Source organism: Pinus tabuliformis, chromosome 5_1 (genome assembly GCF_031772625.1).
Source record: "Pinus tabuliformis cultivar Carrire ecotype Pingquan chromosome 5_1, CPIR1, whole genome shotgun sequence".
In the NCBI taxonomy this organism is placed as follows: Eukaryota; Viridiplantae; Streptophyta; class Pinopsida; order Pinales; family Pinaceae; genus Pinus; species Pinus tabuliformis.
Window position 1 is genome coordinate 605,916,426 of NC_142305.1, and position 17,168 is coordinate 605,933,593.

A 17,168-nucleotide genomic window follows, 5' to 3' on the forward strand; every position below is an offset into this window, starting at 1 on the left:
TAAGCATAAGTTGTAATGAACACAAGATTTTGGAAGGAAAGAGCAACAACAACCCAATCAATATATTCTTGCAAATAAAGAAAAAAGGAAGCAAGAGGACTTGAAGGAGAAGTTTCCTCTAGCCATGTTCAACCAAGAGGAAACCCATACATCAGCAAAGAAGAAGCTAGATGGTAATGCCTCTATCATGGATAGACCAAAGAAAGTTTGGAAGAACAAGGAGGATGAACTTCTTAGGGGAGTCGATCCTTTATTTCTCTTCAGTAAAGGAAGAGAATGGCCTAAAGGGAGGCTGAATAAGTTAGATGCAGGAATCTAGAAGGAAGCAACAGAGAGGTGTGTGTGATTGATTGAAGGTATGGTCAAGTTTCCTTGTTGATTATAATAATGTATTTATTTATTTCAAAATTTACAGCATAGAAATATAGAGGAGATTGTAGCCAGCATGGTTTCATGGGGAATACACAACAACATATTATGTTATGGGAAAAGGAATATGAGCTGCAATATAAGTGTGGAATGAAGAGGCCCACATTTAAGTAAAGTCCATAGGATCAGTCCCCACACAGAAGTAAGGAATCAAATGTAGGAGATTATAGAGCATTGGCTCAGGGGGAGCTACTTTGATAATAGTAGCAGGCAAAAATTGTTAGCCTTAGGAAGAAAGATTGTCTAGGGAATGAAATGTTTACATCTTTGGTGAAATACCCTTATTTCATTTCAGTTGTGAATTTAGTTTTTCCTAGCAGTTGTGTGTTCATGAAGCGCAATGGGTATAAGCTTTCAATGTCCCTTAGTCTTCAGTTGGTATCGCTATGTCAATTGGTGGTATGGGTTCATATGGAGTAACATTTTTGTGTAAGTGGACATTTATTTTTGAGAAATAGCTATAAGAGGTTGTCTAGTATAACATCCAATTTGTATCAATTTCTTGGTGCAATTGGTATTATTTAAGCAACAGTCCCTATTGTAGAAGTATGATATCAAGGGGATAAGTGTTTAAGATGCTCAGGAGAAGTGAGCGTAGAGGATGAAGTAGCAACAACAGTAAAGAACAAGCTCGACGCACCACTAATGGGTGGTAATTATAGCAAAATCAATGCCATGAGATATTTTGTTGGTATCAAATTAATTAGTACGCAAGATGCATTGGCAGAGAAAGTATTTAACCAACAACCATAAAGTGTCCAAAACTGGAGGTTTATTGGTATCAAGGAAGTATATGTTTAGGGAGAGAATATCACACAGGTCCAGTTTATAGAGTAGCAGTAGTTATTAACCCTTGAAGAGAAGTTTGCAGAGCAAAATGCATAGAAGTATCCATACCCTCTTCATCAATAGCCTATGATTGCATGCGGAAGAAGAAGCAAGTCGTAAGCCCTTTTCCATAGATGTCAAAGGGGGAGAGAATCTTATCGGGGAGAAAATTTTGATGCCCTAAGAAAAGGAAATATATCCATCGGTTGCTCATGCAAGGATATGTGTGGAAGCATCACAAGGATTGGCCATCAATGTGGATAAGTGAAGAGTTGTTGCCATCAACGTCAAAGGGGGAGATTGTTGGATAGTTGGCATTGTCTATCTGGCTATTTGTAGTAAGTTTGTTGGCATTGATGTCAATATTCATGCTGGGAGATCAACTTGGGCAGTTGGCATTGCCTGACAGTTAGCAAGTGTGCTGGAATTAATGTCAACCAGATTAGCATGGATGTATGTGCTAGCATGATGTTATCCAAGACAACATTGATGTCCACTAGGCTAGTTGTGATAGCAATAGATGCTAGCATTAATATGCTTGATGTGTCAAGCTCAAGAGGATTCCTATGGTTGATGTAGTATTTTATAGAGAATCACCATAGTAGAAGGACTATTGGAGAAGCCATAACATGATGACTATGGTTGTTGGGAATCCCAGACTTTGGAGGAGATTCTGCCTCAAGAGATCATCTCAGATACTCATAGAGTTAGCACAGTTGGTTAGTGCTCAGAAATAGATTTCAAACAGTATGTGGAAGTCAATAAATGGATCTCAGGATAAAAAATTATTGATATCCGAAGTAAGGATCTTGAAGTCCTTAGAAGCAGGCCAAATTTCGGAACCATAAGAGCAAGTTGAATTTTGGAACCCTGAATTTCAAAAAGTAGGAAGCTTAAGATGTTGGAAGGGTAGAATCTCAAAAGCTCAAAATATCGGAAGGTCGAATTTCATAGGTTATAGCCTCAGGACCTCAAAAGTTTAGAATATTGGAGCAGGTCGAATATCGGAGCAGGCGAATATCGAAGAAAGTTGAATATTGGATCCTCGAATTTTGGAACCTCGGAATTTCATAGGTCAAACCCTCAGGACCTCGAAAGGTCAGAATTTTATAACCCCTTAAAACTTCAGGATTTCATAATTTTGTAAGTTCTTGTTAATTGAATTCTTTTGTAAGTGTTGAGGGTTGCGGGGAGCAGAAATTACAAGGAAATTGTTTGCAAAACCAAGGATCTAGGGACCCTTTCTCTCTCCTTAGATAGGACACATGGTAGCAGTTGATTGGCTCTTATGAGTTGATGGCTGCAGATGACATCAACATGATGTGGTTGTATGGAGAAAACGTCGCCGTCATATTCAACATTTTCAAGTGGCCTAATGGGGAAAATCCTGGTGACACGTGTCACCACTAAGGAGATGCCATGTGGGGTTGATGATGAGAGCATGATGTCATCCTGAAAGCATACCAGAAGTTGGCAATTTCATAACTCCGTTGTAATTACTTTTTGAGAAAGTTTTGATACAGGGAGCTCTGATGTTGATTGGCACTTGGTCATGGAGACCCAAAGAACCAAGGGCATAGAGAAAGGCTTAGCACCTAAGTGCTATGGAGACGCCACATGGGGAGTATTTGAGAGGTTAGAGTTTTCAGAACTCTCTACAATTCCAATTTGAAGAAAGTTATGAAATAGGGAGCTTCTGATGTTGATTGGTGTTTGGTCGTGGATCCCAAAGAACCAAGGCAAGAGGAAGAACATAAGGAGATAGGCCCCCAACACACCCTGAAGGGATTAGAACCTAAGTGATATACCACTGGTCATAGCACCCAGTCCTATGGTGAAAAGCCAAATAGGCTAAGAAAAAGGGGCTAGGGGCCAAGCTCAGAATTTCGGAATCTCACAATTCCGTAACATATCCTGTAAATAAAGTTATGATAAGTGGAACTCCAATATTGTAGCAAAGAGGTGTATGCAGGATGGATGACTTGGAATCTAAGTAAATGTGCATATTGAGGTTGGTTACTGGAGTAAATAGAGACTGCGGAGATTGCTAAGTCAAGAACATATAGTACCACCATTTCACATATGCTTTAATGAAGTCAATAGTGACTATCCTAGGTAGGACAGAGACAGAGAAGACCATGATTTTCAGAAGAAACCGTTGACTCGGAAACAAACATTCTTGAGATTTATTGCACACTATAAGGATTCTTTCATGAGCTAAGACAAGCCATCCCTGATCTTGCATGCATGTTATAGAGGATTAAATGAAGAACAGAGTCTCAGAACAAAATATTTGATTACACAAAGGAGAGCCTTGTTGGAGTGTGAAAGATGGACTGAGATTTAATTCTCAACATGGAGAATCACATGGAGACTCATTCTCTAAATTAATTGTACTGCAACCACAATTGGTGAGTGAATTGTGCCCATTCTCATGTTTAATGCAACAGAAAAATTCAAGCAAGAGACGCAAAAGAATGATGGAGAAGCCATGCAAGAGAACACTCTGGCAGTGTGAATGGAAGAGTGATGGCTAACAGAGACAACATCGATCACTGTGTTTTAGTGACACAAGACCCAGGATTGCAGTAGAGAAATTGAGGGGAAGCAGCATGGTGTGTGCATTGTTGAGGAGAGGCCAAGTCCACTAGTGCTATAGATAGAAAGGATGAGTGTGCCTATGCAGAGGAAAGAGTACTAGAGTTTTCCAAGGCTATTGTGAGAGGTCGAGAAAGCCCGTGTAATAGAAGAGGGTCGAGAGAAGAGTATATGATATATAGTGTGAGCTGTGTGGAGAGATCTAAGTGTGAGTGTGTTGCTAAGAAGAAGTCATGTGTGCCCAATTAGAAAGAGAAGGCTGAGAACAGTAGTGTTGTTTGGCCTGTGCGTTAGTGACTGTTGTTGAGCGAAATAACGAGATGCTGCTGAGTGTGCAGAGGATAAAATGTTACGTGGGCCAAGGGAAGAAAAGAGTAAAGAGCTAAAAATAGGCAGAGAGGTTGCCAATTACAGTGAGTAGTGTTTTTTTATTTAGTGTGGGTTGGATCCTACATAAAGGAAGTGGGTTCTTCCATCTCTAGTGGGTGTCTGAGAAGGCTTGGGGGTTGGTGCCTCCTGCAATTTGGTGCTTGCATAAATCCAAGGAGCTTCAAGTTGGTGCTTGCAACAAATCCATAAAGTTGGTGCTTCAGATGGTGCTTCTGGTAGGTTGATTAGGTGTCTACAAAAGGAGGGACTTGGTGCTTCTTGCTAGTGGGTGCCAGCAAACAATCAAATGGAGTTAGTTCTTCTTGTGAGTGGCAGCTCACAAATAGATTGATGTAATAGAATAGTTGCTCTTATTTTACATCGATAACAACAACAAGCTTTTGTGGTTTTTTCCCAAAAGGGTTTCCATGTTAAACCTTTGTGTCTCATTGTTTTGTTGCTCATGATGTGTATGCTTGTATTGGTTTACATGGTTGTTTTTATGGTTAGTTAATGGTTGCTTTCATATAATGGATGCTAAGTCTTAACAAATAAAGATAAATTGCCATAAAATTTTAAATTAGCCTTAAAACTGATTCACCCCCACTCTCAGTATTAACATTGTTTCCAACAAGAGAAAGAGAGTATGGCTCTAGAGCAAGACAAATTTGTGCAAGTAGGAGCTCAAATTGGTTCTATAGAATGTGTTAAGTTGAATGAGATAAATGTTTCTACATCTAATAACGGCTATGCAAGCTACGAATTTTGCCTCTAACACATTTTATACCTCCAATGTACTCATATTAAGATCATATAAACCTAATATTAACCAATAAAATAGAGGGAAGAAGAAGAATATAATTAAGAAAGGAAGTAGAGGGAATAATGGGAATAATGAATAATAATGAGTGTTTGAAGATATATGTGGTGAGAATCATGAGTTTGAGTATTTCGAATATGATCTATAACAAGACTCATCGTCAGGACAAATCCACAAAGAATAGCATGATTAAGGGTAATAAATATGGAATGGAAGGAAAACAAATGAGAAAGAGTCGACCACTAACCCTAAAATTAATTTCAAGGAGAGATTATGAAGAGAAGTTTTTTACTAAATGGGTAATTTATTAGTAATTAATATTATTAATAATGATAATTATTATTATAGTTTTTTCTTAAGGATAATTATCATTAATAATAAAGTTAATGATATTTTATTATTATTAGTATTAATTATTATCATTATTAATAATTATCATTATTTATTACTAATAATAAAGTTAGCTAATAATAATAACAACAAAGCTAATAATATTAATTATACATGTAAGAATTGCTTATTAATATTGATAATTAATTTTTAATTATTAGGGTTTATAATTGTTATGGTTAGGGTTAATTATTATTATTGTATGTTATTAATGATTAAGATAGATATCTATTAAGGATGGTATGGAAGGAATAAGGAGAATGGTCATTTTAGCGATTGTTTTAGTGTATTCAAGGAAAACATGGTGACATGTTTTTGTTGAGTGCTCTGCAAGTGCTAAAGACCGAGTTCTACCATTTTTTATGTTAGCGCTATGTTTTTTGAGTCTTATTCGGAAGGATCTTCTTGTCTCTCCAATATATTATTCCCACATGAACACATAACTTTATAAACACCCTTTTGTTGGAGGCGATCCATACTGTCTGGATCACCTCCAACAAAAGGGTGTTTATAAAGTCATGTGTTCATGTGGGCAATGTTATATTGGAGAGATAGGAATATCCTTCTGAATAAGAATCAAAGAACATAGCGTTGACATCAAAAATTGTATAACTCGATATTCAACACTTATAGAGCAATCAACAAAAACATGTCACCATGTTTGCCTTGAAGACACTAAAATAATTGCTAAAGAGAAGCATCAATAAATGAAAGATCCATGAAACCCTTGAAATTATAAAGCAACATCAAAATGTTAATAGAGATGGTGGTCTGGAAGTAAGCAGGAGTTGGATCTCCTTATTCACTCAAGACCCCATAGCTTATAACCGATACTAAAGCGCTTTCCCTCATCCCTTTCCCCGCCTTTTTACCCCATTACTCCTCTCCCTCCTGACCTCTCACTCACATTCATCCCCCTCTAAAATTATTTCACTACATAACCTTATCTTTATTCCTTCCATACCATCCTTAATAGATATCTATCTTAATCATTAATAACATAAAATAATAATAATTAATGCTAACTATAACAATTATAAACCCTAATAATTATAACTTTATTTTCAATATTAATAACCCATTCTTACATCAATAGTTAATATTATTAACTTTATTAATTATAATCATTATTAATATATAAAGTTTATAATGAAATTATTAGTTTTGTTATTATTATTATTATTAATTAACTTTATTATTAGTAATAAATAATAATTATTACTAATAATGATAATAATTAATAATAATAACCCCACGGGGGTAGGCGAGTTGGTAATCACAATGCAGTGAAGTTCGTTAGAAAGGCGGACTCTGTACTGAAGGTCACAAGTTCAAATCCCCTGGACTAACCCTGGAGCTGTATAGAGGGGTGGGCGCAGCTCCCAGTGGTTATAGAGGTAGCGGTCAGAATCGACCCCGTGTAACGCGAGTCGCGAGGCTGCCCTTGTTGCCAATTCCACTGTAACAAAAAAAGAAGAAGATAATAATAATAATAATAATAATAATAAAAGATCATTAAATTTATTATTAATGATAATTATTCATAATAAAAACTATAATAATAATTATCATTATTATTAATATTAATTACTAATAACTTACCCATAATAATTTAATAAAAAAATTATCTTCATAATATCTCCTTGAATTAATTTTAGGGTTACTGGTCGGCTCTTTCCAATTTATTTTCCTTCCATTCCATATTTATTACCCTTCATCCTCATCTTCTCTATGGATTAATCAGACGATGAGTCTTGTTATAGACTTGAAATGTCGACACAAAAATGGCTATTGTGGATCATATTCTTAATACTCAAACTCAATAATAATAATGTTGATGGTAGTAAGAAAATAGAAGAATAAGGTCAAATCCCCTTGTAATTTTATAAGGAAGACCATCTTACCCATCAATTCCCCAAGCTTTAGGATCCCCAAAATTTGTTGGTGTAGTGGAATGATCAACATAAACCATTGCGTTAAATATTTTTTTCCCTTCTCATGCCCAATAGATGGTTTATAGATTCCATAATAACCATATATTTCTCTCCAAGGGAGAAATTATGGGGCTTGTTAGCCAAGGGTCACCCTAATGAATGTTTATACATGCAAGTGATATGTCAATATTCAAACTACATATCATAATTATGATGCCTCTAAGTGTATATCTAAAACAAATAAGCATGCTCATTTGAACCACTTAATCCTCTTCACACAAATAAGCCAACAAATGAAACAATTTTTCACATTCCTAAGGGAGTACTTAAAATATCAATGTATAACACTAATTCTTGTTAAAAATAGAATTACTTAATTATAGAAGATTTATCCCAAGCCCCATGCATGATGTTAGCTTTGGAATTTCTTTAAGGTTTTCCTACATAGTGAAAGGAATTTCTTTCAACTATAAGAGTTTTTGATTGAATAGGCTCTCGGTTGATTATATTTGACCTAAACAATGTGAAGCCTTAGATTCCTCACTAATACACTTTCTATGTTTATATTTTGTATCAAAAAATAATATATTTAGGACAGTACTAGATGAATGTGCATCAACTTGCATCATGTCCATATCATGTTGGAGAACTATTTATTCTCCATAGATCATTCCTTTGTCAGTTATGGTAATGACATTCGATAGACAACCTTCTAGGATCATCCCTTCATTTCCAATGGAAATGGCGGGGAGATAGTAAATGGGGAAGTGGAATTGGTTAATGGTTCACTTGACTACAACATCCTCTTGGGAATAATTGGACTTATTCCATGATGGTAGTGATCTCTATAATGTTTCACATCATTTTGTTTCCTCACCAAGGGAATATTGTAATAGTTGATTATTTGTCTTATTATTAGCTTGATGTAGCTACATCATTGGGAAATAATGTCCCTCTGATAAGAAATTCCATAGAGCCGTATGAGAGTATGGATGTTGGGTTTTATCCTACATTAATGTGAACATTTAATATTCCTTCACCTATAGCTTACATTGACTATTATCTAGTAGGTGCAATTTTTTCAGTCACTACAAACCCCTCGATTGAGTGTTATTATTTAAGAACTTCATACTTTGATGAACTATGTATTTCACAGGATCCATCTATCTCAAAGGAGGTACCTCGACCTACTATACTAGCTAACCCATTGTCTATGGTATAATTTTCTTATCATGCCATTTAGAGGACCTTAGAAAAACCTTCTTTGGTTCCTAATTTACCAAAATAATAAAATAAGTCAAGTTTTTCAATGTGGACCTCCAACTCCATACTTGAAATGGATTGATTAGACATGGTTATTTCATATGATGAAGTCATCTTGGAATCCATGGCCATCTTTAGGAAATGACATGAAGCCATGCATTATTGTTTTTATTTCCTTTCCAAATTAGGAAAAGTGGAAGAAAGAGATTACAATTTTGTCATGACTAGATCAGATGAGAATTGGTGTTTCAACCCTTTAGCAACATATGATGTGCATGCTGAAGGAAATATGGATAATTATGCATAAAATACCATAACACTCCACATTTCGTAAAACCCTAACACTGTAGATAATTTTCTAATTGGGGAGGATTTCTTTTCTAAAGAAATTGAAACTTATATCACACATTTCAAGGAAATTCGTGATATTTTTACCTAGTCTTACAAAGAAATGCATAGGCTCAACTTAAATATTATCAAGAAATAAATTAAATAATGTGGAAATGGAAAATTTGTTCAAGATAAACTATGAACTATTAATCCTAGGGAAATTGAAACAATTAAGGCAAACGTGGACAAATTGTTTAAGACTAGATTCATTTACCTAGTTCCCCTCATCGAGTGGGTATTTAATGCTATGCATGTTGACAATAAATAGGGTACCATTCATGTGTGTATGGATTCCTATGATCTAAATAAGTCTCTTCCAGAGTATAGTTATGCCATGCCTTTCATCGATTAGATTATCAACAAATGTGCCATAAGGGTTATGGCCCAAAATTACCATTCAACATTATAAGCTAAACCATCCATTTGGGAACTTAGAGAAACTCCTTTTTTGTTTGGAATGGTGGTTATGACTGGTTAAACTAGGTCCAATTACCTTCTCTCTCTCCCTGTTGGTTTATGATATTCTAATACTCACCAAATAGAAAGAGAGACATCAGATCCATCTCCTTGCTACATGGTGGCAATGGAAGTGAACCTTAAGCTGATTTGAGGGCTCATCCAAGTGCACCAAAAGTTTCCCCTATGCAGGGGATTTCTACAATGCAATAATTAAAATTAAATTCAACCCTATTCTAATTTGCAGAAAAACAAATATTAATCATAATCCTATCTCAATCGAAAGAAGGATTAGTCCCTCTCCCAATCAAGAGAAAAGTAACATGAAAGCGAGAAGAGACAGAGTTGAAATTGAAATAAGATAAGGATAACAGGCCAGACAAATAGTTCCAATACCTATTTCCTGTTCAAACAAATGTATGCAAATAAATGCCTACTAAATAGTTAATAGACATATAATCACAAACATCTCCAAATTAAAGCAAAGAAAATGCATAAGAACAAAAAATTCATGCCATAATATTGAAATAGTTCGAATAACATGACATATATAATGCAGGACATCTATTACATCAAATTTTTAGATAGCTAGCAGCTTAAAGTGATAAAGATTTGTTTATATGCAGTTTTCAATTTCCAAAATCATTTCTGATTAACCCCGCAAGATAGCTTGGCAGAATTCTAAATGAGCATATAATGTAAACATTTAACAATAGTGCTAAAACCAAACAAATATACTCATACATCATATTTAAAGTTGAAAACTGAAAGATTTATTTACAATAAACAGAACAAGCAATAGTGCTTTACAGCTGATTATGGAAATAAAAAAATGTCTTTTAAAAATAAATCAAGTTATAAAGATAGCAGAGAATCGCAATAGTGTAATTCCTCTGTTGTATCTAAGCTCAATTTCTTATCTGCAAAGAAGTATTCTAATCTCATTGCAATAGTGCAAGTGAGCTCCTAAAATCGTCTGAACAAGCAGGCTTATAATGTGAGGATTGCTTCTGCCTCTCCTCCTCTGGATTCAAATCCCCCTGTTTTTCCCCTATCGGAGATGGGTATTTATATGAAAAATACAAACTGTTTCCCTAAATTTATTCTACTACTAAGGAAATAAAAATAGAAAAGGATTACAATTTGTGTTTCCAGTTTGAATTCAATCCAATTCGGGAGGTCGTTTTGATATGATTCGCATCTGACTTCTTTTGATAGGTCCCAAGAATTATCCATTGGCTATTTGACATTGCCAAATAATGCCCCAACTCCACCTGTGATAACTTATCAACAACTTTATCCTATTTACATTGTCTTCTTCCTAAATTAAAATAGTAATCTATCATATTTATGTTCTTTAGTTCCTTGGGTTCCTATGTAGGCCAGAACATCTTATTGACTTTGTCCAATTCGGGAGGTGGTTTTGATCCGGTCCCCATTTCACTGATCTTGTAGAGATTTTTATTGGATCTTTCCAATCCTATATTTCATGTATGATCTGCATCCAAAGTTTCCAGCAGTGGTTGAATCCGTCCTCCTAATAAATGCCAAACCGATTCTTTCCATGTTCACCCTCTCCTCTTCTTAGATTAGCGATTGCCTTGATTTTTGGGCAGTAAATCCTCTAGGGAAGAATGGTTCAATGACTGATTAAATTAACTAAATTTCCCTTTTCGTAGAAGTCTCGGTTTGGTTCCAATATGATGAAGAAATGAATTTTGAGCACCGTTCATGGACGCTTTCTGTTGGTGGTCGGATCAGCGGCTCGCATGGAGATCTATCTTTATTTTCACGTGCTGGACCTTGTGGAAATGGCGGAACACCTGCATCTTCCAGGATCACAGGACTCCTCTCTCCTCCACTTTGATCCACATTACTGCCATGATTGATCCTTCCTGAATGATCCGACCTGAACCTGCTGTTTCTGTTCAATTGCTTCATCGTTTTTTTTTTCTGTTTCTATGACCTTCTCTCGGTTTTATTTCTCTATGCTTAATGTCTTGGAACAGGTTGACCTACAGGTTGGTCTACGCCCTTTGATTCATATGGATTCGGTCTCTGCTACCGCCTCCATGTTCCGCCTGTCGGCATGCTCGTCTATTTCTGAATGATCTCACACCGTTTCGATCCGCCTGTCGGTCTCCCTCAAATGCTGTTTTTATGACCTGTCTGTATTGGTCTTCTCATTCGGTTTATATGTTTTGTTTTTTCCTTTTGGCCTGTCTTGACCGCCTGAATTATGCTTATGTATCTCTCATCTTTACCTGATATAATATTATGTTTTTTTCGTCTGAAAAAAAACTATAGAATATCGAGGATTGTGCATTAGAGACTATCATGGATCGGGAGAGTGATTCATTGAAGGAATAATAAAAAGAGCCCTGAGGTCACTAAGGTCTCGAGGTTTTGATGGGGCTTTGGGAAAAGTCATCGAAGATTTAGAGTCTCGACGGTTCTTTTTAATAGGTCTCGAGATGTGTCTAATGTCGAAGTGTTGAGACTGTCGAGACATATAACACAAAATGTGTTGAGGGTATTGGAGGTATCAGAGCAAATTTAAAAGGAAGTTGTGAGATGGAAGGGTTTTGAGGTATGGTGGGACCGAGGTGATGTGGAATGAGGCGAGGTATCCGAATTTGGAGAGATAATATTCTCGAGAGTAATTAAAAACGAGGCCTAAGAGGGATGAGGGAAGTGTGGAGCAATATAGTAGTAAATGAAGAGGATCTCGGAAGTGAGATCTCTAAGGTAATACGAAAGGAGTTACGAGATTAGGTTTCTTTGAGGGAAAGGGGTGAAGCCCAAATGGAGGTGGGTCCCTCTTTCCATAGAAACGACAACCACTTTGTTTATAATTCTCAAATTTCTTGGTCTTAGGGGTATGGCGTATCGAAGGTCTCAGAGGCCCGAAATGAGGTGAGACCATCGGAGGAATGAGGACGTTGGAAGAACTGGGTAACTTTGGGGTCTCTTAGCTTCCCTTTGATGGTGTCTGTATTTCCTCTGTAAGCCTCGAAACAGAGCTTTCTTCTGAGAAAAAAAACACATAATTAACAGAGAAGCAAGAAAAGAAATAATAATTTTTTTTATAGAACACTTATTTACACAAAAATCAATTGAAGCACACATCCGATTAATCTAAGCATTAATCTAATTGAGTCTTTAATTATTTAATTAGGACTTTAATGCTAACTCTATTGGAGGCCTTGAGGTGGTGACACACTTATTGAAGGTTAGGCTTTCGAGTATATTTCAAAAGATTTCAAGGATGCGATGAAGCATAGGTCTGATGGAATCCAAGCATCAAATGTATAATATTTTAGAGTGGAGAAATGACACATGTGTTGAAGGGAAGAATATCGGGAATTAATAATATCATAAGTCTTTTAAAATTGGAGTTTTGAGATGAAATGGACCCAAAATATTATTACACCATTTTAATAAAAGAGGGATCTGAAGAGACAGAAATCAAGGATCATAGGAATGATTCATCTAAGCTCATATTAAAAAGGCCCCGATGTAATGATAGCTCTGAGGTCTGACGAGCCTTTGGATCAGAGGAGAGAGAAATCAGAGATTGGATATTCGAGGTATTTCATAAGTTTTGAAATTGAACTTTCGATAGGGGAGCAGACTCGAAATATTATTACTAATGATTTTATTTTATTTTTCAATGATAAAGGGAAGAGGTGGACCTGACATTATATTGGATTGTTTTTAATGAAAAAGGGATGGAGCATTGAAAATTATTTAATAAAGTTATATATGAGCGCAAGTCTCAGATAGGATTTTATCGGAGGTGAAATATAAGGAATGTTATGATTTTAAACAAGTTCTGATAAGGACTTCCAATATAAGAAAAACTCCAAAGAGTAATACTCTGATATTATAGAAAGGCTATTAAAAAGGTTATGCAATATGAAATGCTGCGATATGAATATTCATGTCTGTAAAAGGTTATGAAATAAGGCTTATAGAAAGAGCCCGATATTGAATTATTTTAACATGGAAAGTGTCATTTCAAGGGGGATTACTTCGGGAGAATTAATAAAAAGGCTTTGATAAATAGTTTCGATGAAAGAACGTACCCAAAACCACACTTCATTTTTATAAAATTAAATTAGGAATGAGATTTTAGAGTGAGGATAAGAACGAATTTTATGATAAAGCAATGTCTCGATATAAAGGAATGTTGCCACGTGGATTTCGGAAGGATCTCTTCGGAGGTGAAATAAAGGGATGTTTCTGATTTAATGAAGGCTTCGATGAGAATGACTTCCAATATTGAATAGCAAAAAATGCTCGGACTTGAAAAAAAAGTCTCTGAAAAGGCTTCGATATGATTGGGAGAAGATGGGTTCCAAAAAAAGCTCTAATATGAGGAAAAAATGAATCATAAAGTCCTAACTCTATACATAATCCTCTTTTATATAATATATGAAATTGAATAAAAATAAAGGGTCCCTATTATATCATTAAAAGTACAAAAAATAATAATGGGGTTGTTGTTTTACCACAACAATTGGTGATTTATTAAGTGAAACAATTTTCTTTGGGAAAACATTAATGAAATTTAGAAGAAAAAAGGAATAAAGATCAACTGAGTCAAAATGCTAAGAAGCAGATTTCCTGTAAAATTATCTTTGTAAAAACCATTTAGTGTTCATCATTTGCATAAATATCTTGTATTTGTTATAAGAGTATGATCACATCCTTAATAGTTATTTATTGATGTTAGCTTAAACTAAGGAAAACAAAGTTTATTTATGAGTTTAGTGAAAAAATATACTTGAATTTCATAGGTGGTGTCATTACTGCCAGTAGGCATCCATAGCCACGACAGGGTCACCTTTTAACCCTTGGAAATGTCAATATCCCATCCATTAGCAAATATTTTGAAGGAATATTAGAAATAGTTATTTTTATTTTCTTTTTAGTTACTTTGAAAACCATTGTCCTGGCTTGGTGACCAGATATTGACAATGTCATTCATTAGTACTAATAATATTGAACAGGTCGGCTTGTGATGAACTCCTGTCTTATAACCATTTGGCTACAACCCATTATCCCGGTTAGCTGACCACATGTGATAATGTCACTACTATTAGTGCCTATGATCATGGTAGGTTGGCTCTTGGTAAGACCCCCTATCTTTCAAGTATTATTTGATTATATTCAAAAATATTTTATTAATGGATGGGGCGACAAATCCTCTCCTTAAGAGATTGGGATGACAGGAGGAGCCATAAGATGCTAAACCCTTATTAGTGAACTTTGTTGCTTTAGTATCTAATTTATGTTATATCTTATTATAAGATAGGATTATATCCTATAGTGTTAGGTTTAGAGATTATTTGGCATAATGATGATTAAGATTGATAAAATTAATCAAAGATTCTACTAAAGTGGAAATATGAAAGACGACATCATGATGTTTCTTTTAATAATATTCCTTTTAAAAGTGAACTCCATTTAGTCACATAGATAGATATATAACCCAAGCATAAAACCAAAGGAATGGTAGTCACCTAATCAAATACACTCTGATTTGTACATATGATTATGTGAAGTTTGAAAGAAATAAAAATATTGAAAAAAACAATGTAAACTTTCAAATGGGAACTCTAGCCAAAAAACCCCCAAAAAACATGAAAAACAAACCAAAAATAAAAAGTGTGTATTCCAAAACGATGTTTTTTTTCAAGGGTAAATTTTCAACATTTTTAAAAATGGCACTAAAAACCAATTTTTTTTGCAAAAAAGATGAAAAAAACACATCGAAAATGAAAAGTGTTGATGCTAGAATAACAATTTTTTTTTGGGTATTATTTCCTTATTTTTAGCAATGACATTAAAGATAAAATAATGGGACCCGAAAAACCTTAAAATTACAATAATTTTCATCCATATTGTTTAAGATAAAATATCGAGACTCTAAAAAAACCCTAAAATTCTAATTGTTTTCAACCCTAAGATTAAAGATAAACTATCATAACTCTGAAAAACCTTAAAATTTTGATAATTTTTCGACCATGGAATTAAAAAAATTTAAGCTTTCAACATATTTCAACCATGACATTATACAAAAATTATATGACTAAAAAGAACTTAAAAAATGAACACTTGAATGAAAGAGTCATTACTCCAAGAGTAAATTTTATTTTAATGGCTAAAAGTATAACACTTTTCAAATATTAGCATAAGGCAACTTATCCATCCCGCACCCAGGCCCGCAGCCTAGAATCCCTCAGTTCCCAGGCCCATTCCCAAAATCAACCCTGGGATCCCAGCGTTGATTTCCAAAATCGAGCGTAGGCTCCGAGGGTCAACTCCCGGAATCGGCCGTCGGCCGTGAGCCTGGGCAAGCGTGCCTCGCCTGCCCCCGCACAAGCACATAGCCTAAAGGCCCTGGGTGCCGAGGGTTGATTTTGGGTATTGCCCAAGGTCGATTATGGGAACGACCTTTGGGTGCCCAGGGCTAGGGTTGATTCTAGGAATAACCCAATGTCGATTCAGAGAAGCACCCAGGGTATCGCCTAGGGTCGATTTTGGGCCCAGGGCTAGTGTCAATTACGGGAATCGCCTAGGGACGATTTCGAAAATCGCCCAAGATTGATTTCGAGAATTGTCCAGGTCGATTCTCGGAATCTCGCTTCAGTGCCCAGGTTTAGGGTTGATTCCAAGAATCGCCAAGGGTCGATTCCAGGAATCGCCGCTGAGTGCCTAGTGCCAAGGTCGATTCTAGTAATCACCTCTGGGTGCCCAAGGATTATTCCAGGAACCACAAAGCATTCCAAAAATTTCCCAGGATCAATTCATGAATCGCCCCTAGGCACCTAGGGTCACGGTCGATTCTAGGAATCACCCAGGGAATATTTTGGGAATCACCGAAGGTCAATTCCAGTAATTGCCCCTAGGCGCGTAGGGCCTTCGGCTTCAGGCCTGAGAGGAGGTGGCCGAGGCGCCCAAGGCCGATTCTCGGAATCGACCCTGAGCACCCAGGGCCCCTAGGTGGGGGCGGGCGAGGCATCCCCACCTAGCCCCGTGGCCCATGGGCCTTGGGCAACCAGGACAGATTCTGGGAATCACCCAAGGTTGATTCTGAGAATCGCCAAGGGACGATTCCTGGAATCGTCCCTAGGCACCCAAGACCAAGTTTGATTCCAGCAATCACCCAAGGTCGATTCCAGGAATCGCCTAGGGTATCACCTAGGGTTGATTCTGGGTATTTCCTAGGGTATCGAATATGGGAATCGCCCACGATAAATTATGGGAATTGCCCACGATCGATTATGGGAATCGCCCAAGGTTGATTATGGGAATCACCTAGGGTCGATTTTGGGAATCACCCAGTGTATCGACCCATGGTATCGATTTCGTGCCCAAGGCCAGGGTTGATTTCGGGAATCGCCCAGGGTCAATTACGGGAATCACCCAGGGTTGATTATAGGAATCGCCCAGGGCCAATTCTGAAAATCGCCAAGGGCCGATTCTTGGAATTGCCCAAGGCCAATCCTTGGAATCGCCTAAGGCCAATTCTGAGAATCACCTAGGGCCGATTCTCAGAATCACCCGGGGCTAATTCCTAGAATCTCCCTTAGGCACCCACGACGAGGGTCAATTCCAGGAATCGCCCAGGGTCGATTGCAAGAATCGCCCCTAGGCGCCTAGGACAGATTGCAGGAATCGCT